Source organism: Eulemur rufifrons, chromosome 1 (genome assembly GCF_041146395.1).
Source record: "Eulemur rufifrons isolate Redbay chromosome 1, OSU_ERuf_1, whole genome shotgun sequence".
Lineage (NCBI taxonomy): Eukaryota > Metazoa > Chordata > Mammalia > Primates > Lemuridae > Eulemur > Eulemur rufifrons.
The window spans coordinates 42,242,234-42,265,021 of record NC_090983.1 but is presented as its reverse complement, the minus strand read 5'-3'; the positions used below and the strand labels follow the sequence as shown (position 1 = coordinate 42,265,021).

General features: G+C 32.9%; 1 protein-coding gene across 3 annotated transcripts in view; it reads right to left on the bottom strand.

Moving 5' to 3' along the window:
* TFPI (tissue factor pathway inhibitor) overlaps window positions 1-11,566 on the bottom strand; it is a 69,385-nt gene extending 57,819 nt beyond the window's left edge. For all 3 annotated transcript variants that reach the window (XM_069469834.1, XM_069469840.1, XM_069469849.1), the window contains exon 1: window positions 11,328-11,566. The gene's annotated coding sequence lies outside the window, so the exon portion shown is untranslated. The remainder of the gene's footprint in view (window positions 1-11,327) is intronic.
* Window positions 11,567-22,788: the final 11,222 nt, after the last annotated feature.

The following is a 22,788-nucleotide window of genomic DNA, read 5'->3' as shown; positions in this document are numbered from 1 at the left end:
TACTAATGCTAGTAACTCCAAATATAAGGAAATGGGAAAAAAAAAGCAAGTTAATACAATAAATTTTGGTGTGAGAGAAGATAAAAAAAAGAATTGAATATATCAAATGTGTTTTCTCTATTATCCTTACTGTACATATTAAAAATGAGAATGATTTAAAGAGACCGATGACTACTTGTGGCTATTTTTCCTGCTTTTTGTATGTGTTCTGCTAGATACCCATTACTGAGTAAGATAAACAAACAGTATTTCAGGACCAAAAATATATTTCTATTTTCCTACAAAGTTACTTCTGTAATTATCTATCTCTCTACCTGTCTATATATCTCTTTGTTAACTAATTAGCTTGTTGATTAAAATAAATCTATTAACTCATATTGAATGTGATATCTACTCACAGGAGGTATAATTACTTCATAAAGACAGAAAAACAGTTGAGACCTTCCTAATAGGTTTTGTAATTCATCTTGATATTACATTTTTTTAAATTTCAAAGATCAATAGCTAAAGTTAAGTCAGTTTCGTCCTTTCCTCCCTCAAAGTCTGTTTCTTTCTCAGATTTTATTTCTGCTTAAACAAGTACGTGGAAGATGTCTTAACTTTCTGCTTCTAATTATCTGAATTTGTAGCATGACAAAAAGAGAGCAAAATCTTAGCACATGTATGGGAATTTCTCACAAAATGTTACTATATTATCTTCATTACGAAAAAAGGAGTAAAATTTATACTCGGTATACCCGAAGCTAGATTTTTAGAACATTTTGGTTTCAGATATATGATGAATCAGATAACTTTCTGACTAGAAAATGTTTTGGTTTCAAATATTAGCTCAAGTTTTTTTTTTTATTCTTATTTCAGCATATTGTGGGGGTACAAAAGTTTAGGTCATGTATATTACCCTTGGTTCCCCACCCCCAAGTCAGAGCTTCAAACGTGTCCATCCCCTAGACAGTGTGCATTGCACTCATTATGTATGTATACACTCATCCCCTCCCTGACCCACATCTGCCCGACACTCGATCAATGTTATTCCTAAATGTGCTCTTCAGTGATGATCAGTGAAACCAATTGATGGTGAGTACATGTGGTGCTTAGTTTTCCATTCTTGGGATACTTCACTTAGTAGAATGGGTTCCAACTGTTTCCAGGAAAATACAAGAGGTGCTATATCACCATTGTTTCTTATAGCTGAGTAATACTCCATGGTATACATATACCACATTTTATTAATCCACTCATATATTGATGGGCATTTGGGTTGTTTCCACATCTTCACAATTGTGAATTGTGCTGCTAAAAACATTCAGGTGCAGGTATCTTTGTTATAGAATGTGTTTTGTTCTTTTGGGTAGATGCCCAATAATGGGATTGCTGGATCAAATGGTAGGTCTACTTGTATCTGTTTAAGGTATCTCCATATTGCTTTCCACAGAGGTTGCACTAGTTTGCAGTCCCACCAGAAGTGTAAGAGTGTTCCTGTCTCTCCGCATCCACGCCATGTTGTTATGGGACTTTTTGATAAAGGCCATTCTCACTGGAGTTAAGTGACATCTCATTGTGGTTTTGATTTGCATTTCCCTGATGATTAGAGATGTTGAGCATTTTTTCATGTTTCTTGGCCATTCTTCTGTCTTCTTTTGAAAAATTTCTGTTCATGTCCTTTGCTCACTTTTTGATAGGGTTGTTTGATTTTTTCTTGCTGATTTTCCTGAGTTCTAAATAGATTCTAGTTATCAGTCCTTTATCGGATGTGTAGCATGCGAAAATTTTTTCCCATTCTGTAGGTTGTCTATTTACTCTCATGACAGTTTCTTTGGCTGTGAGGAAGCTTTTTAATTTAATCAGGTCCCATTTATTTTTGTTGTTGCTGTGATTGCCTTTGATAAGCATAACAATAATGATCAGTTTTTTCACTTTTATCAGGGATGGTATTTCTGGTAGTCAAACTAAGCCTTCTGGTAGTCAAAATAAGCCTTAATGTGAAAAACTTTGGAATTTCTGATTGTTCTGTGATGGAAAGTATCTGGGAGGAGGCTGAGCTTGGTTCAAGATTGGGACTACAGCTGCTAGTACTTCACCCAGCTCTCCAGATGACATCATGAGTTCAACTTCTCTGAATCACCACTCTAAGGGAATGGGATGTCCTGGCAGCTGAGTCATGGTCTTCCAGGAACCATTAACCAGTTGATCTTCAAGCACTTCCATTCAGACAGGAAAATGTCAGACCCATGAAGGGTGAGAACTATGGATCCAGAGAACGCCAGGCAATTGGTGCCACTTTTTCTATAGCATGCAATAAATACTTCTCTTTTTTCTTTGTTCCTCATACTGAATGCTTATTATGTTACATATTTATAAAGACCAGTGTAAATTGCCATTTTTTTTCTTTTCCTATCCAAATCCTAACCCAACACATAATCATATAATCAGGAATCAGATGATGTTTTCCTGTTAAATGCTCTACTTAACTCCTTTGATTATAATTCTCTGGGAATGGTGACCAGGGAGTTGATTGTTTTGTAAAGTACAGAAAATCTTAATAATTATGTTAATTTATAAATGATTAAAATTTATCACATTGTACTTTTCATATCCTGCAAAGGATCTAATATATAAAAAATACATAGTTAATGCTCAGCTTTAAAGATATTAAAAATTGCATTTGCTTATTCAAGTGTAATGATGGAACTGAAAGAGATCTCAAAATGTTCAGTTTCTTCCTTGGCTTTCTTCTTTTCTTGAAGATTCCTTATCCTTAAAATATCTCTTCTCCTCCATCCTCTCCCCATGTCAAGTTATCTGCCTTCAAAATATTTATCTTGCTTCCTTCAGGATGTGTCACTGCTTGACACTTTCTTTGAACCTAATTATATAATATAATATATACTGTTATCATTAGATATTTAAGCAAGTCTCAGATACATTTTTCATGGTGGCATATAAGCTCCTAAGAGATCTGAAAAAAGCTGTGGGCTTTCTTCTAAAGTGCAAATACACACGTGCACAGAAATTTTTTTAACACACCATTTTAGAGACTATTTACGGATAACCACTTGCTCATGTCTTTTACAGGTGAGGTTTCCTGTGCCTATTAGGGAGGATAGATGGTCACTTGTATTTCTCTTCCATGTGAGCATGGAGATGATAGTATGGAATGTAGACAAGCAGTGGTGGGGAGAGTAATACTGACATGATAGTGACATGGCAAACACTTGCTCCTAAGGAACTTTTGAGTTTTTTGAGAGCTTTAATTAATTATTTCCAACTTAGAAAAGCTTGAAAACAGGCTGACCAGAGCTGACCATATACAGGGGAAAAAAAAAAAAAAAAAAGATCTCTCTTTCTAGGTGAGCTGAGCTTAATTTAAATTCCCCTGATTAAACATCTTTCCTCATTTGCCACATTCTTCAGCAATTCCTTAAGAGCAAAACATACCAAAAAGTGTTAATTTTAGTAGAAGCCTAAAACTAGAATAAAATTACTGACACTGAAAGGAAGGCCTGGATCTTTATAAGAAAAATTTCTTATCTCAAAATTTTTGATAACCCACATTATCTTCAGAACGTGAATGCCATCATTTCTTTAGTGTGTCCCTATTTCCTTTCCTCACTGAATAAATAGCTTTGCTAACTGAGATTAAAAACAGAACTCAAATGAGATGCATAGGATCTTGAATAATGTTCACATAGTTATAAAACCAAATTCCAATGCTAATATAAATTATTCCTACTATATTTGTTATTTGAGACTATCCCAATAGGTATAAAAAATTGAGCAGGAAGCATCTGAAACTGTGTTTCCATTCACACAAAGAAAAAATTTTAATTTATATTTATTTTGCCCAACTTTCTGTATAGGAAAGTAGCCAGGAAGCAGGGGAGAAAAGATAATTATGAGAAATTATGATAGGAAACCATTAGGAAAAGTAATCTGTAATTCCTTGTAAAACTCTGGAGTCTCTACGTAAATAACACAAAACACCCATAGTTTTGGAAGTGCCTGCTGAACAACTTGATTGGTTTTAAGCATGTGGAGCTCATTTGTCATCTAGAATAGAAGAGAGTGACATATTAGCTTCTGAAACAGCTATTGTTATCAGAAGAATATAATGAACAAATAAACTGCTTATCTTAGATGAAATAAGTATTTTTTAGAAACTGAGAATTTAAGTTCTCCATTGTATAAACATGTAAGTGTATGTAGTCACCTAACATAGTTCCTGCCAGATAGTAGGAAATAAATGTATGTTTATCTTAACCAGGCAAACTGAAAAATTACAGGTTCTCTGTGCCCTGCAAATTTTTTTTCTCTTGGAGATCATTAAAATATAATTTAAAAAAGTATCCCTTCCACTTCCAGCCAAAATGAATTAATAGAATTTATCCACCCACTTGAAATATTAAATAACTTTTACAAAGATAAAATATATGAAATAATACTGGTCAGTGGGAGGCGTGGTCCCATAGAGATTGAAAACATGAGTTTAGCTCTATATTCCTACATTTGCTCTAGCAGACTGAGTGAAAAGATTTTCTATACTATAGTTCAGAGAGGAAGAACTCTTAAGGAGCTCAGTGGTCTCCCTGAGTTTAGAAGACAAAGCAGAGAGTCCGGGAAAGCCAAGGTGGTTAGAATATGCAGGGCAGGATATCAGATGAAAGAAAACTATACAGAAAAAGAAATCCAGACCTCAAGTCTTCATCTGAATACTGATCAGTGCATGTGTGAAGAAAGAAAAGTACCCAAGTCTGGGTAAAGACCAACCAAAAAAGGTTAGAGGGGACAGCACATGGAGCACACATAAAGCTGGGAATAGTTCCTGTCCCTAAATTACAAAAATCTCAATACATGGAGCATCTAGCAGAATACTCAGAGGGCTGTTTGCCTTAGTAGTGAGAAAAAAATTAACCATAGAATAAACATTTCTCTGGTACTGCCTAACAAACCTTAACAGCGAGACAACAAAATACCAAGCTGATTCCAAGTAATTTAACTTCATCCCAAAAGAAAGCTCAAGAACATTTATATAAAAATGCATGTACAGCATGGGATTATAAATAGATGAGGCACTGCAGAAAAAAAGATTAGTAAACTTAAAGTTATAATGATAGAAACTATGCAAATTGAAGCATCGAGAGAAAAAACATGACTAAAAGCCATGAATGGAGAATTAATGAGCTGTGAATTAACTTTAAACATCCTAATTAGTAAACATGTAAGTAGAGTTCTAAAAAGAGAGGGAAAGAACCTGAAGAAGAAAAATGGCACCAGATGGAAATGGGGATCTATATAAATGAATGAGGATACCAGAGATGGTAACTACACAGGTAAATATAAAAGGTTAAAAATTTTAAATCTCCTTAAAAGATAGTTCATCAATTTTGACAAATGTACTATACTAATATAAGGTGTTAATAAGGGGAAACTTGGTCTAGAGTATATGGGGATTCTATCATCACAATATTCTGTAAATCTAAATGTGTATTCCAAATTAAATGTTTATTTTAAAAATATTACTCAGTGTTTGAAGCCAACATAATAACATTATGGTGCATTGGATATAACATAGGTAAAATGAAAAGGTATGACAACAATAGCACAGAGGGCAGGAAAGGAGAAGTAGTATACTCTTTGAAACTTCTTACATATACTATAAGAGAAGTGGGTTAATATCACTTGAAGGCAGCCTGGGATAAATCAAAGATGTACACTCTAAATCCCAAAGCAACTACAAAATAAAATGAAGATTTATAGCAAATAAGCCAACAAATAATATCATATATAATATTCAACCCAAAAGAAGGCACAAAAAATGTAAAAAAGAAAACAAAAACAGAACCAATAGAACAATAATGGTAGCATGGCAGATGTAAACACAAGCATATCAATTACCACATCAAATGTAAAGATAAATATTGTCTCATTGAATAAAACAGGAAGACCTAACTGTATGTTACCTATAGAAATCCACTTTAAATGTGACCACACAAACTAAAAGTACAAAGACGAAAAGGTTTTACCATTTTTACGCCAATCAAAATAATTCTGTATTTTTAAAAGTGATAAAGAGAGTCATGTTATAATGAAAAGGGAAAAATACACCAAGAAGACAAAACAATCCTAAATGTTTAGGTACCTAATAACAGAGCTTCAAATTATATGAAGCAAATACTGATAATCCAAAAGTGAAGTAGATAAATATAGAATTATAGCCATAGATTTCAATAACTATGTCCCAATATGCAATAAAAAAACTATACAAAAATATTTAGTAAGGATATGGAACGTTTGATCAACACTATGAACTAACTTGATCTAATTGACATTTATAAAATCCTTTCTTTCCACAATAGCAGATGCACTTAATTTTCAAGAGCACAAAGAACATTTACCAAGTTGTATCATATTCAGAGCCATAAAATAAGTCTCAATAAGTCAGAAATTATTCAAACCATATAAAATATGTACTCTGACCCTAATGTAATTAAATTAGAAAAAAATATCCAAAATCCTTGGGAAAATATCCAAATATTTGGAAACTAACACTCTTCTAAATAACCCATGGATCAATGTTAAAATCACGGAGAAATTAGAGAATATTTTGAGCCAAATAAAAACACAGCGTATCAAAACTAAAAGTAAGATAAAGCAATATTTAGAAAGAAATATATGACAAGAAAATAATAAAGATCAGAATGAAAATCAATGAAATAAAAATAGAATAAAATAAAGTCAATGAAACCAAAGGGAGGCTCTTTGGAAAAATATATAAAATTGTTAACCTTTCAATATTAATAGATAGATAAGAAAAACAAGAAAGAGAAAAGCATAAATTATTATACTAATGTCAGGAGCTAGAGATTTGACATGATTACAGACTTTATTATGAAGAAATATTAACTTTATGCCAATAAATTAGACAAAAAATTTGAAATGGACCAATTCCTTGAAAGACACAAAGTACTTTCCAAATCTCACCCAAGAAGAAATGGATAACCTGAATAAGAATTCTACCTAATATTTAAAGAAGAAATAATACCAATTCTATATCAACTCTTGCAGAAAATTTAAGAGAATGGAGGGAATACCTGCCAACTCAGTTTATGAGGTTTTAATTAGCTTGGAACTAAAAAAAGAAAAAAGCATTATGAATAAAAATCATTACCCTTCAGTACAGAAATTTCACATAAAAATATATTTCAGTTTCTAACAGGAAGATTCTGTTTTCATTTTTTAAAATTCAGGCAACCAACATTATAATATTTGTACTTTTTCATCTATTAAGAAAATATAAATATCATCAAGAATATGGAATTCTTCAAACAGAATTCTTATATCTTTTTTATTATTGTTTATTGTAGTAAAGTAGATATACCATGAAATTTGCTATTTTAATCATTTTTAAGTATACAACTCAGAGGCATTAATTACATTCACAGTGTTATGCAACCACTACCACTGTTTATCTCCAACGTTTTTCATCACCCCAAACAAAAACTCTGTACTCATTAAGCAATAACTCACCACTCATACAGCCCTTAGTAACCTCTAATCTGTTTTCTGTCTCTATGAATTTCCCTATTTTAGATATTTGTTTAAGTGGAATCATATGCTATTTGTCCTTTCATGTCTGGCTTATTTTACTTAGCATAATGTTTTCAAGGTTCTTGTATCATGTATCAAAACTCCATTCTTTTTGCATTTATGTATAATTGATATCAGTAACACAAGAAAGAGGAAGAGCAGGTACAAGAAATTTTAATAGAAACATTTGGATTCATTTTCTAGATGAAAATTAATCTGGGACTTTGAAGCTTCCTAAAAGGACTTTAATAGTATTATCAAAATATTCACAAATGACATTATTGTAGAGACTTGCTCCATTTCTGAGATTTACTCTATTTTTAAGCCGTGGGAAATGAGGAACGAAGTGATGCTTAGAGATGAATTATTATGGGATTCAAGGATTCAATAGTAATAGGTAGGGGTCAAGAATAGGAGTAAAGATAAAATGGGGCTGGCGGCAGAGTGGCAGTGGCTCTGAGGGTGTGGCATAGTTCAAAGGTATCAGTAGCACACTATGCTTGGTAATGACAACACTACATTTTATCAATGTCCTATTGATGGGTATTTTCACATTCCTAATATTGAAACAGCCTTCTTATGCCCCAGTCAATGGCATATAATACATCATCACATTTGGATTAGGGAATTAGCTGCAATTATTTTAAGTTTCCCAAGAGATTTGTGGTCCACCAGATGGACCACATTGGGATAGAAATATTGCAGCATTGGGATATCTATTACGGATTACGGTGTCCTTTTATTCTTTGGTTTTTAAAATAAATTTAACATGTGGTTGTTCCAACTAAGAACATAGAATCCCAAAGGGAGGCTTGAAGAAAACTAAAAACAGTGGATTTGACATGAGCCCAGGACTTGTTACTGTTGGTTTTGGGAAGAAGAATAGTGGAGATGACTAGGTTACCCTCAGCCTTTTGGTAGTTGAATCTCAGTCTCTGCTTCTACATGGCACCTGCCAGTTGGAGAATTGAAGACAGGGAGAGATGGGTAATGAAAAGACGGGGCCACTGGAGTTGATATGTAATATCAAGAAAGCAGTCACTGAGGATCTTAGAGAGCCAAGAGAGATGGTCTGTCATGAAGAAAACTCACTGGAAAAACCTGCACCCTTTCCTTGTTTTGGTAAGATTTAATATTCAGAAACAGAGACTTCAGAAGATACTACATGTCTATTGAATTCAGATTTCTCCTAATGCACATATCAGTAATCAGAAAAAATTGTAATGTTGCTGTATTTCTATAAAAGATAGCAAAACCTACCTATGACATTAATGACTTTAAAAATACTTTTGTGTTTTAAAAAGGTATCTTGTCAAGTTAAATTCCTCAAATGAGTTAATTACTGTAGATGGTAAACAGAAAAAGGGTGGCTGGCTGGAGAAGGCCTTTATTGAGAACAGATGAGTTGGATTACGGTACAATTCTTAGATCATTTCCACATAGCAAAAATAAAATGGTGATATAATTAACTCATTTTAATTTATATTATTCAAATTATTAATACTAATAAATAAGATTTTTTGAAAAATCCTGTTCTGAGTACTTTCCTTCATTTTTTTAAATTTTATTTTTAATTATTTTGGGTACATATTAGTTGTATATCTTTATAGGGTACATGTGATGTTTTGATACAGGCATACAATGTGAATTAATCAAATCAGGGTAGTTGTGGTAACCATCACCTCAGGCATTTAACATTTCTTAGTGCCAGGAACATTCCATTATTGTCTCTCCTTTTTTATTTTATTTTACTTTTTCTGATGAAGATGTTTACTTTGCATCTTTTTCTTCTATTAGGTAGATATAAGTTTTTTAATGTCTTAAAATTTGTGACACTAAATTTAATCAACCAACATTCCTAAAGAATCTATAGCACATTTACTATTTGGTTAGATTGTCAGGCATTCTGAAAATAAATCAAACCTTTTGAGATTGGCCTTTATCCTTCAGTAGTTTGTCATCCTGCCCACTTACCTTTTGAATTTGGTAAGTAACTAAAGTCAAGAAATTAATTCTTGAGGAAGGAATAAATTAATACTATAAAAACTGTATTTTAATATAAAAATATTTTCTCATTTTAGGTATTATTTTTTAAAATTTAAAAATAATGTTTATGATAAAAGATTCTATCAAAATAGTTATACAACCAATAAACAAATGAAGTACAGAGTTACAGACAATCAATCAGACTACTAAGCACCATTTGATGGCATAATCCATTTGAGCAAGAACCACATTTCCAAAAGGAGTTTTGATCTATTCATTGGAGGTAAAACAAATGCTTCAAGATATCAGACTGTACCTTAAAGGAAAACAAACAAAAAAGCCCCCAAAACTTGTCCAATTCAGCATATCTAGTAGAGATATAAACCAAATAGTAAAATATGTATGTCATTAAAGTTTTCTAACAAGATTCTATGGTCATCTGAAGAAGACAAATTTGGCTTTCCAATACAACTATTAAAATTGTTAAAAGTATTAAGTTTTACTCTTAAGATTTTATGTTAGTTATCTGTATTTGCATTAATATTTTTCAATCTCTATTGATCTCTATTGATATTTCATATCCTTTTATTAAACTATAGGTCCCAAATTAATATTTCATACTCAAGCTTTCAAAGACTGTTCAGTCTTTAGTGTAAGGATTAGATGAGATATGGATAATATGCATTGAAATAATCATGCACTAGCATGATGAATTTTTAAAAATCCTTAAAATGTTTTATAAAAGGTTATTATCAGGCTTAAAAATTTTGCGGTATCTCAAAACTGTCACAACTTTTCTTCTCTGATGTAAATATTATGTCTTCATACATAAAATATGACTCTCTGGGCTGTATATTTCCTGCTTGGGTTCTGCCCTGTGTGTTTATGTTATCTCATATTATACAAAGTCATTTCGTGACTAATTTCCAGAGCACTGAGTCACAGTGTGGCTGTTGCTTATCTTTTCTTTTTTTCCCACATGGTACTACTCTTTGCCCTCATTTTTCTGGTAATTCTTTTATACCAGTAAGTTTTTTTCATAATTAAATGAATGTGTGTCTCATTGTAGTTCTGTGGTTGTGTACTGCTATATTATGTGCTTCCTTTTGCTCCCAGAAGCAAAGTTTAATACGGTTTCATAGCTAATAAGATGACAGTAATCTACTGCTTTAATTTACAAAACTGCACAACATAACAGACTTGATCATAAGTATTCTCATTTAAATACCTCAGAATATGAGCTTTAGTTTTTGGAAACTTGTATTTCCTTAGATTAGTTAATGCTAGCATAAAATATTTAATTTAGATTACAATAATTCTAATGTTTATATTTCAAGTATCACCCACTGACAATGAAAGAAGTTTCTTTAAATAGAATGCTATCAGTCTCTTTATTATTGTTCTTTATATGTTACTAATAAAATTGAAAGGTAAACTAAACCTTCAAAACAATTCCCATTAATCAAACACAATTAGTAAATAATTTTACTACAGTCTTAAACTATAGTTTAAACTATAAAAAGGCTACATCTTACCAACTACTTACAAAATTGTTCGTGGTCTTAAAAGCATAAACCTTGCACATATTATTTGCTTAAGAACTAAATGCAAAATGCGGAGAACTTAATTTCACATTGCAATTTGAATTTACTTTGTTTACAAGGAAGAGTTTATTTCAGGGGAATAGCCAGGGGGGTCCTCCCCAACACGTCCCCGCCTCTCAGAACCCTGCTTTTCCCCCATTGCCAAGTACTCACGAGTCAAATCTCTGAGGAAAGTTCTTGGAAAGATTTTTTTCAAAGCGGCGTTGAGGTTATTTTGTTTTTCCCTTCTAGGTACTGAAGAGAGGATTTATCTTTTCTACGTCTTTTAAACAGATCAAGAAACTGGGAGGCAGAGAATACTGAGAGAAATGCAATCTGATCCCACTAGCAGTGAAAGGGCGAGGTAAGAATTTGACGATTATCCAGCCCTAAGTCCCTCCTGTCTATTGGAGCAAAGAGGGAGCCTGAGAGCCTTTTTGAGAGATCACTGGCAGTTGGGAATAGCCCAGCTTCCTGTTAGGTCACTCCAACTCCGACTCTATTTAGTCTAATTTTGCCAAACTCTTCAAAGCCTTTTTTTTTTTTTTTTTTTTAAACAGACAAGGGCAATACCTCACACTAAGATTTCAGACATTACCACTTTTGAATAACTATTTCTTTTACCTTCCAGGATTCTTTTTGTAATCAGTTTTAAGAAAAAAACACTTTTTTGCCTAGTTAGGTTTAAAAAAAAATTACACGTTTATCATTACATTGTTCATAAATTTAACTTTCTTTTGCAGTTTATTTTTTATCTTTGGAAGTTTTCATTTATTTCATACATTGTTAATATATTTATGAAAAGAATTTGAGGGCCACTGGAGGTCTCTCTTATTAGAGAGACAACGGAGTGCATTATCTATTGCAGAACGTCAGGCTGTGAGCCCCCAGCCGCTTGCTAGCTTTGCTACTTCAGCCAAGTAATTTCAGTTCTCAGTGCCTCAGTTTCTTTTTACCTAAGATGGTGATAATAAAAGTTTCTAGTCTTGGTACAAGTACTAAATGGCTTAATAGTAAAACATAAAAAGCACCATCATGTAGCAAACCTTCAAAAAAAATTGACTATCATTATTGCTGTTTGTTATTATATTATTATTACTTTACACAATATATAAATCGTTAAAGATGTCAATTAGAGTTGTTCTGCTGTTGATCCCTGTCATTAAGGCTAACCCCTAGTATCTCTGTAATGGAATTATGGTCACATTAGACTAAAATCAGCAGAGATTTCATAAGATGGCAGAATCTACTTTGCCAGGATGGCTAAATTAATTCATTCAAAAAATAAACCAGTTTCTTGTTTTTTTTCATCTCAGAGGCTTTTTGTGCCTTTAACTTTTCTTGCTTCTTTCCTTTGACCTCTGTGTGAAGAATAACCTTTCCTTTCCTGTTTTTTGTTTTTGTTCAGGTTTCCTCTATTTTTTTCACATGTAATAATTTAATACATTCACATAGTTTGCAAAAGTCAAATCAGTGTACTTGGGATATCCATCACCTTAAATATTTGTCTTTTCTATATGCTAGAACCTTTCAAATTCTTTTCTTCCAGATATTTTGAAATATATAATAGGTTATTGTAAACTACAGTCACCCTACTGATCTATCTAACACTAAGTCCTATTTTTTCTATCAAAACATATATTTGTAAGCATTAATCAACTTCTATTCACTTCCCCCTCCCTGCTACCTTTCCCAGCCTCTGGTAACCACCAGTCTATTCTCTATCTTTATGAGATCCACTTTTTTTAACTCCTCCATATGAGTGATAACATGTGATATTTATATTTCTCTGCTTGGCTTATTTTACTTAACATAATGCCCTTCAGTTCCATCCATGTTGCTGCAAAAGACATGATTTCATCCTTTTTATGGCTGAATAGTATTCCACTGTGTATATATACCACATTTTCTTTATCCATTTATCCACTGATAAACATTTAGGTTTATTTCATATTTTAGCTATTGTGAATAGTGCTGCAATAGATATGGGTATATATATAGCTGAAGCATCACATTCCTGACTTTAAAATTTATTCTAAACTATAGTAACCAAATTATCATAATACTGGCATAAATATGTACATATAAACCAATGGATCAGAATAGAGGACTGAGATATAAATACACACATTTACAGCCAACTTGTCTTTGGCAAAGGTGACAAGATTATATATGCTGTGGAAAGAACTATCTCTTCAAAAAATGATGCTAGGGAAACTGGATAACAATATTCAGAAGAATGAAACTAGATCTCTATCTTTCACCATACATAAAAATCAAATCGAAATGGATTAAACATTTAAATATAAGACCCGAAGCTATGAAACTACTAAAAGAAAACATTGGAGAAATGGTCCATGACATTGACCTGGGCAAAGACTTTTTGGGAAAACCCTCAAAAGTACAGGCAGCCAAAGCAAAAATAGACAAATGGAATTATATCAAGCTAAACAGCTTCTGCACAGCAAAGGAAACAATCAACAAAAGGAAGAGACAACCCACAGAATGGAAGATAATATGTGTAAACTCCACATCTGACAAGGGATTAATAACCAGAATATATGTAATGAACTTAACTCAATAGCAGAAAAACAAATAATCCAATTTTAAAAATGGGCAAAAGATCTGAATAGATATTTCTCAAAAGAAGGTATATGAAATGGCCAACAGGTGTATGAAAAATGCTCAACATCCCTAATCATCAGAGAAATACAAATCAAATCTACAATGAAACACCATCTTATTCCAATTAAAATGGCTTTATCCATTTATTTACAGGCAATAATGGATGCTGGTGAGGATGAGAGAAAGGGAAACCCTTGTACACCGTTAGTGGGAATATAAATTAGTCCAGCCACTATAGAAAACAGTATGGAGGTTCCACAAAAAACTAAAAATAGAATTACTATATGATCCAGAAATTCCACTACTGGGTAAATACCAAGAGAAAGGAAATCAATATATTGAAAAGATGTCCTCTTGTGTGCTTTTAAAATTAATTGAATAATTATTAGGAGCCTGGCACATTAGTTGCCTTATTTAATTCTCAGAACTTGCTTAAGTAGAAGATCCTTTCTGTAGTCCCATTTCACAGGCCTAGGAAGGTTGAGTTGTATATGGAACTGTGATTCAAATCATGCAGTCTGACTTCAGAGCACAGATGCATAAATGCCCCTCTATGCTTCCTTCTCACTCAAGTTCTGAACTTCATACCGTGTTAACAACTTACACACTTGTTACCTCATTCCCTGCCACTCAACCACAATCAACTTTCCTTCTCACTCAGATTATTGAGGAAACTGGCCTGTCCTTTGTACTATTAATATCATGGACACTGATTAAACTTTTGGCCAATATATAGTGTGGGTAGAAGTGAGCTCAGCCAGTCAGATTTCCTTTCTTGAAAGCATAAACTAAGAGCTACAGAAAAACTAGATAGTATAAAAGAAAATAAAATTTCAGGACCCTCTAAATTTAATATGCCAAGGGAAATGTTAAACTTTGGGGACTAAGTCACGTAACTTGTTTTCAATTCCTCTTCTTAGATTATCGTTTAACTCTCTTCCTCATTGTTCTTGTTCTTAATGACTAGATCAGAGACCACAGCTTCCCTCTTCCAAGCACTAATCTTCGTCATAGATTAACTGCCTCCTTTATTGTCCTGTACTTAACTCAGACCAGATGGTGCCCAAGATCCCATGACTGTTACATCTTAAGTGTGAAATGTTAAATATACCTTTTCTGAAAGAAAAAGACTACCTTGACTAATAAGATCATTGTAACTAAGCATTAAGCCTTACATAGAAAGATGCTGAAATTCTGTTAAGCTTCCCTAAACTTTGTCTATATAGACAGTCCCAAATATCTACACTTTGGAACATTGACTTCCATTCTTCGGAATCTGTGCTTCAGTGGTGACCCATCCTCAAACTTTATGTTTGAATAAAAATCCCTTTAAACTAGATTCGGATGCTTTTGATTATTTTTGGTTGAGAACAGTAAATGTCAAACTCTTGAAAGTCAAGAGGAGAAAGGTCTGGCAGCCATAATGTGTGTGTGCAAAATGGTTGTGTGGAGAAAGCTAGTTGACAGGAATGACAAAAAGACTAAAGGAAAGAGAACATGTAATTTCTGGGAGGGAACTAGGGAGAAAAATGAAAGCAAGAGTAAAAGTGAGAGGCAAGTGATGTGACGTGATGCCTGAGCTCATCTACAGCCACAGGCCTTCTCCAGGCCTAGTTTATTTTCCTAAGTACTTAAGAACATATAACCTTGCAATAAGGCCCTTTAGTCCTAAAGTCATTTAAGAAATCTCTTTTTCTTATAATGTTAAGAACGTATCTGGAAGAGCCACAGCTAAGCTGATTTTTTTTTTTTTTTTTTTGCCAGAGATCATCAATTTCATAATAAGCTGCAGCTGGCATTCATGAAAACTTTTCATTATTTTGTTTCCATGTAAGTTATACAAACTTGGGTATTTTTGTGCTCAAGAGAATGTGAGAACTTGATCTTAAGATATTAAATCAGCCTGATGCTGTAACTTACAGATTCTGTAGACATAGCTCTTCTCACCCTGAGGCTTATGTGAGATTCAGTTTGTGGTTTTATTGCTAGTTTGCTATTCCATTGTGAATTACTCTAAGTTATTTGGATAAAATACATCTTCTCACCAACAATTTGACTATATGCCATTGTATCTTAAACCTATCTGTATTTAATCAGTATTTGGATATGCCAAGTATTCACCTAATAACTAAATACTCTCCTTTTCATTTCTCATGGTATTCTGTTATTTTTTCTTTACAACTCACACAATTAGAATAACATTCTGGGTTCTTAATATTACCTGATATATTTCTTGACCAAGATATAAAAATCATCTTTTTTTCCCCTTTATTTTTTCTATCAGGAAATATTTCCTAATTTGATTCCTTAAGAATCTTGGCCATTAAAATGTATCTCATGCTTCAACAAATTCAGGTAACTCTGTATGATTGAGACATAATCTGCTGGAAAGGTGGTTCCGTATCAGCATTGTGAGCAGAGTATTCCTTGTTGTAGGATAGAGAACCAAAGTTAGAAATAATGTTAAAACTTCAAATTAGACAGAAGTTTGATAAACTTCCAAAAAGAAATTAAATTTTATTATATTGAACATTCATGTCAGGCACTTTTGTCTACTTTAAAGTGTGTGAAAGATTAGCTATTCCACTATTTTACATTTTAACCAATTATTTTTCATACAAAGTGTGCCTGCAAAGGTGTTTAACTGGATTGGGTGGGGGGTGGGGTGAGTCCTTGAGCATCACTCTTTGTCTCAGTCTTCATCCTTATATCCAGAATGTAAACCATATACTCTTTGTGGTTCACTTCTCCAGAAAGTTAATTCCTGAAGACTGATTAGCAAATGGAAACAAGGCACATTTTCAGATGTCAGGTGTAAAAGAGAACAGCACCTAGGCTTTACCAAATTGTGTTCATTAAAAGTCTGTAATAGGCGAGACACATACAAACATGCATGTAAAAATGTCTGTGTATTTATTTCATCATTAATGATATTTATTTAGCTCTCAAGCCCCTATTTTTTGTCAATGTGGCAAATGTAACCTCGTCTTTTCTAAGTGTTCACTACTGACTAAATTACTAGTTAAAACTTGTCCGCTTTGCGGTAAATCCAGGCAATTCAAATGTCTTCTATTCTCACTCCTTCCTTTTTCCCTAGGACACCTGAACCTTTGAGAGTGTTTGGGGAGGACCCCTGACCCATTCACTGCCCTCTATCTTGACTGAGAGGTTGTGTTTATTACAACCTGTGTCTATTACAATTTGGCCAAGATTTAGAATTAAAAATATGTTCTCACTTCAGATCATAGTTCTTGCAATTTAAAGTCTTGTATTTCAAAAATGTCTTCCCTTCTGTAGGTTGAAACATTCATTCAGCAAGTCACATGAAGCCTCTGCTTTTTAGGTCTTAGTTTTATCTGCCTGGGGTAAAGGTAAGAATAAAAAGATACGGAAAAACTTATACTTGCAAATCAAAGTACTGCCAACTACAGTCCAGCCACCTAATTTTTAGCCAAATTTAATATCAAGCTCATCTTAACAATAGTTGAGATGCCTAATATTAAGTGTTAAGTATGAGGTTGAAGTCAGAGTACCTGCATGACTAATTTTTCTTTAGTGTAATTTTTTAAAACCATTAAGTGTCTAACCATAAAATAATCTATTTCATAAGGAAGCAGGGACAATTAGATATATGTCAGGGAAAAGGGGCATACTTAGCTTCTTTTCCTGCTCCTCTCTGTGGTAGATTATATTTTTTATTCAAACATTTGCAGCCCCTCCTTCTAGATCCTTCCTTGGTAACTAGTGAGAAGAGTTTATTTTCCTACCCACTAACATAAGGTTTTGCTACATTACTAGCTTTGGCAAATAGAATTAGCAGAAAAAATACACACACACACACACAACACACACACACACACACATACACACACATATATGTAAGCAACAGCTGAGTAGAATTTTTATGAGCTTTATGGGAAGTTTATGAGTTTTATGTTTTACATATTTTTTTTTTCCATTTTCTCTGTCAGATGATTGTGATGTCTGAGATAAGGGCTGTTGTTTCAAACTGGATCACAGTAAATAGGAAATGGAGCACCAACACAAATGACCCACAAAGGTGATTAAAAATGAACCTTTATTGGTAAAAGCTCTGTGGATCTGGGGGTAGCTTGCTATCAAGGATAACTTAGGCAGAGATGAATAATACACTCTCTACCCCTATACTTTTTTCCCTTCAAGATACACTATCTTGACTGAACCCATATTTTTACATAATGTAACCCTGGACAACTGGACTAAATCAAACTGCTAGACCCCATGCCTTCCATTTCCCTGGTGCTCCATCTCTTTTCTTCTACATATTTTCCTTGCAGGATATGAAGTAATCTGGGGAGAATGCTTTCTGGAAATTTACTTATGGTAAACAGCTGCCTTAAAAACAATTAAACAATAATCAGTTTGAAATATGTTGCAGATTAAAGTAAATTCTTGTTAAGTAATGTAGTAATAACAAAAGAGTTTTCAGGAATTTTCTGGTCACAAGCAAGCTGATTCCATCTGTAGGAAAATCCCATCTTAAATTAGGTTGAATTTTCACATGGATATCAAAATAAATTTATGTATCAAAAACTCAAGCACCAGATTCATTATGTTATTTTTGGTAGATTAAGTGTGTATTTCTTACTAATAAGATATTCTTTGCTAATTTAAAAATGAGAATGGTTATTGAGAAGTACTTATAACATATGGGACCAGGAAGCCCTACTCATGGTATGAGGGTTGCTTAGCCCTCAAAGATTTTTTGCAAAAAAAAATATTAGTCAAAATTTGCACCATCAAAAGATGAACATCTTGGGCAAATGCTTTTGTTTCATCTGATAAAACATATTAAGTAAGAAAATAGAGAAAGCTAATCTTTATATGATCTGTGTTTAGGCATTACTTTTCATAATAAAATGTTACTACTTATTGTTATTTTTAAAAAATTGTAATGTCTCACACAGAGGAAAAATAAAGCAGGTTGATTTTTTTCTGGTTTTCTAAAATCAGATATTCTATTACATAGCATAATGATATTACTTAGACCTTTCACTTTCATTAATGTGGTTACTTCTTAATCTTATGTATTTTTTGTTTGTTTCTCTAATTCTGTCTGTGGAATCTGGTAAGTATATATGTATCTCTAAAATGTGAATAAAGGGATCCTCTGTAAATCTATTTGCTTTTTATTGATGAAACAGGGGTTTCTAATATGTCTACCTCTGTGAAATAAGCCCTATGCAGGTGACATATCAATTATAAAAGTGTCACAAAATCTTAAGTCACAATAAATGATATAAATACTCTAGCACAGAGAAAGTAATACTGCCACTGCACTTTGCAATCTTTTGCTCAGATTTCTGTACCAAATATTAGGAGAGCAATTTCAAAGCAGAGTGTGTTCAGAGGAGTGAGACAAAAACCATGTTATTTAAAGCATACACATTTAGACGCCTTAAAAATATACATTCCTCTCATATCCTAAGAAAACTGAGCTCTCCTGCTTAGCAAGTACTTAGATAAACAGAACATGACCTCTTATATTCCCTTTCTCAATCACTATCCCACAAGGATAACAACTGTGCTATCTTCTAATAATGGCACAGATTCATTTTCTGTGTTTTTTTTATTTTATGGCAATGTACTCTTTTGTGTCTTGTTTCTCTTAGTCAACATTATTCATATAAAGTTTATCCATACTGTTGAATGTAGCTATAGTGTACTATCGCCATGTAGTATTCCATTATGTGAATATATCACAAGATTTCTATTTATTCTACTGCTGATAGGTGTTTGGGTATTTTCAGTTTTAGTGTATTAAGAAACCAACATATAGTACATATCTTTTGATGAACATAAATAAGCATATCTGTTGCATATATACTTAAGAGTGTGTAGCTGAATCTTAAGATATGTATATGTTCAGCTTTAATATAATAGATACTGCCACACAGTTTCCCAAAGTAGTTGTGTCAATTTTTAACTGTTTTATCCAGCACACATTTATTCAATGATATTCTCAGGAAAAACAATATTATTAGATCACCTTCTTATTCATTGTAGGTTTTGAAATCACGGCTGATGGTAGAGATATGACCCATTTAAATGGACTTGCCACATGAAATAGAATGCTTTGATTAATGAATCATAATAAAAATTTTTTTCTGAGGAGACTGGAAAAAAAATACATGCCTCAAAAAATGTGAAGCAAGCTGGGATATTGAACTTTACGAAGAAGAATCTGGGAGGGTGGGGAGAGTATACATGTCATGTATTACATTATATTACAGTAGTTAGAAGACTGTTATATGAAAGACAGAGTAAATATAATCTATTTTGCTCCAGAAAGAATTAGGTGGGTGAAAATATTGGGGACACAGATTTTAGCTTAAAATCTAGATAACTTTCCTACCAATTATAGTTTGTAAAGATGGGATGAGCGGCCCTGGATAGGACGTGTGCGAGTTTCTAGGAGTGATGAAGAAAGGTGTTACGTGGAAGCCGCTCAGAAGACATCCTGTCTCTGGATGTGAGAACTGGAGTAAAAGATCTGGAGAATTCCCGATAATATTCTCAATAGTTTGAGTTCTTTTATCCTTTGATCAATAATAAAGATAACGTAACCACATATATAAAAACAATAATACAAATAACAAATATGACAATAGTTAATGTTTATAGAAGGCCTACTGAGTGCCAGACATTATCTTAAATGTTTTATGCTTAAAAAAAAACATTTAATCCCCCTGGACAAACCTATGAGGTTCGGTAATGTTAGCTTTCCCATTTATAGGGAAATGTTTAAGTAACTTGTGTAAGTTCACTCTTATCACAGCATAATTAAAAAATCAGGTATTATTTTACTTTTATAAAATAATATTTTTTTCTTTTATAATATAGTTTTCAAAGTCAGTGTGCGTGAAAGGTAAAAAATGTCTTTCTTGATTATCTGCACTAGAAGTGATAACCAACAAAGTGCTAATATAATAACCATGTGAAACTAACAGCACTCCTTTTCTACATGTACTGATTTTTCATTTCAACAGGTTTTCCCATAAAGCAGCTGAAAATTTTGGCAAGATGTGTGAATTTTAACCTACAGCTCTCTTTGTCTGCCAGTGCCAGGCATGCATGGCAACAAATGCCTTCAGAATTTCACTCTCAGAAAAGGCTTCTTTTTGGCTCTATTTTCCTTTTCTCTTGAGGAAAGCATACAAACTTCCTTTGTGATACGGTTACTTTACTCTTTCTAACAGAAACATCAACTCTGTTGAATGTGAGTTGTGTAACTGAATAAATTGAAAGCTATGGTAGCACTCTCAGTCTGCAATCTTGACATCACTTTAAGTTTTGCAACATTAAGTCTAAATCTTGACACAAATATTTTGTGGCACAAAACAAAGTACACGAGAGAAATTGGTTATTTGTCTTTTTGTGTATGCTTTTTTCTCTTCTGTGAAGAATTGATGTGGGTTAGGGGTGACTAGCAGACTAAATCTCTTGTTTCTTCCTGTCTCTCCCCAACTCTAAGTAGAAGATAAAAAATCAGGATACAGCCTTCTTGCCCAGCTTGCTTTTTCACCCTTTCTGGGAAATTTCCTAAGAGGGAAAAAGTCCAGATGGAAAAGTGGTCTTTTGTGAGAATTCGATAGGCAGTGAAAAAAAAAGTTCAAATATTTGTTCAATCTCTTATCCCAGATCTGGCATGTGTGAACTGCACCTGATAAATAAGTGTATTGGTCTGCTCACCATATTCTCTTCAAGTTTCATTAAGAGAAGCAACATTTTATTTAACACAGTTATCATAAAGCCAGTAGGTACTCAAAACTATTCCAAATTATTATAAAATTTTTAACTAAATAAGTTCATTTGATTTCTTAGCAACTCTGTAAGATAGCACACAGGATGTTTAAATAAATTATGAGTATTAAGTCCAAATCTAGAATTCTTGAGCTTAACCATTATGGCACATTGTCTCACTGTACTTTTTAGGAATGAGGTGTTTGCAATTTAAGGATCCTTTTGTCTTGACAGTATGGAGGAGATCAGTATATACCTATAAAATCTTGGATGGGTGAACACAAAGAGAGAAAAGCCCATAGAAAAGCAAAATTGTTGAGGATAAATTCACAGTCTGTTGCGCTCAGCTGAGTTTCAATATCTACTCTCCTTATTTAGGCTATTGGTTTGGAGAACTTGAAAGAAAGTCAAGTGTGAGGACAATGGAAAGGGGTTGTCTTTTCTTTTATGATTTCCACATCGCTCAGGACCCTTCTTGTTTCTGCATTGGAATGTTAAGCCTTAGAGTTTATACTTTTAACAATTTTGTGTTTTATTCTTTAATCTTCTAGACTGTAAATGTTTTGCTTTTATTTATTTTAAGACTTTTTTTAAGTTTTTCATTTTCTAGACCTTTTATTTTAATTCTTTGTAACACTCTGATTCTTTTAATTTATTATTTGTATTGTATTAAAACCATTTAATATTATATCCCATTTATAATATTTTATTTTAACTAATTTTATTATTTCCAGTGTTGTTTCATTTTTTAGTACCTATCATAAGGATTATTATTAGCACTGTATTAATGTGTTAATATATAATGTATGCTGCTCATATGTATGAATAACCAGGAAAATTGGGCCTTTATTTCCTTCTAGTTAATGTAGCAGCAAGCTCTGTATCCCCCTAAGACAGACTATCCTTACCCTAGCCAAAGTGGTACTCAATGACTCTAAGATCACCATATTGAATAATTTGGTAGACCCACAGACAAAACTTACCTGTCTTGCCAGAATAGATACTGGAAAATTGCATGAAAAGTCTGTCTTCTCATACCACAAACCATTTCATTCTAACTCTTTCTGGGAAATTTCGTGTAAGGATAGATAAGTTTTATTTCAGTTTCCACTATCAGCATACATTTATGCTGATTTACATTTCTGTACAGGTTGGGCTTGAGGGATAATTACTTATACAATATATTATCTTATTTTATCTTTCTTATTGAATAGGAATACTAAAGAAA